Source organism: Bison bison, unplaced genomic scaffold, assembly GCF_000754665.1.
Source record: "Bison bison bison isolate TAMUID 2011002044 unplaced genomic scaffold, Bison_UMD1.0 scf7180017864305, whole genome shotgun sequence".
NCBI lineage: Eukaryota > Metazoa > Chordata > Mammalia > Artiodactyla > Bovidae > Bison > Bison bison.
Window position 1 is genome coordinate 519,339 of NW_011494877.1, and position 987 is coordinate 520,325.

Here is a 987-nt window from a genome sequence, read left to right on the forward strand (position 1 = left end):
TCCAATGACCAATCAGGGGAGGGGGCGGGGCTACGAGTGCCCTCCTCTCTCCTTCCCTCCTCCGCCTCCTGGCTTCCCCGCCTCCCTCCTCCCCCCTTTCCTCTGCCCCCTCCTCTCTCCTCCTCGTCCTCCTCCTCCTTCTCCTCCTCCTCCTCTCAGGCTGTGGTTTTTCTGTATATGTTTCTGGAGTCCTGAGCCTGAGCTAAACAAAAGCAGGAGGCTGACGGGGCTGCTGGAGTTTGCAGAGACACGGAGGAGGAGAGAGCCTGTGCTCTGCCTTGCCGCCGTGGCTGGGGGAGATCTGGCTTTTGCAACAGCCCACCCCCTTTGAGATCACTCTGGCCCGGAGTGGGGGTGGGGGGTAGCGGGGGGTGGGGGGGAAAGTTTGCATTGCAATCCCCCTGCCTTCCTCTCCTTTCTCCCGGCCAATGCATATTTGCAAAAGGATTAAGCCACAGATTTAAGCGCCGGGAGCCCATTTCTGCCGTGCAAAGGAGACGGACTGAAAAACCAAAAGCCAGCTCTGATTTCTTTTCGTCAAGTGGGAAGGTGGTTTATTTTTCTTGCTTTTTTGGAGTCAACACCCTTCCCCACCAGTCCTTATCCCCACCCTCACCCCGCAACCCCTTCACGCCCCCCTCCCCTCCCACCTCCCCACTCCTCCCACCCACTCCTCTAAAGAGGCAAAGGGTATTTTTTTTTTTCTTTTGGTTCTTCTTTTTCCCCTTCTCTGTTTATCCTGAAAGGATTTGAAGACAGCTTGAAGGATAAAAAGCCTTGGTGCTTCCCAGGAGCCGAGCCGAGGAGCAGAAGAGGAAGAGCCGGGGGCTGCCGTTGCCTTTGGAGATGGACGAGCAGCCCAGGCTGATGCATTCCCATGCTGGGGTCGGGATGGCCGGACACCCCGGCCTGTCCCAGCACTTGCAGGATGGGGCCGGAGGGACCGAGGGGGAGGGCGGGAGGAAGCAGGACATTGGAGACATTTTA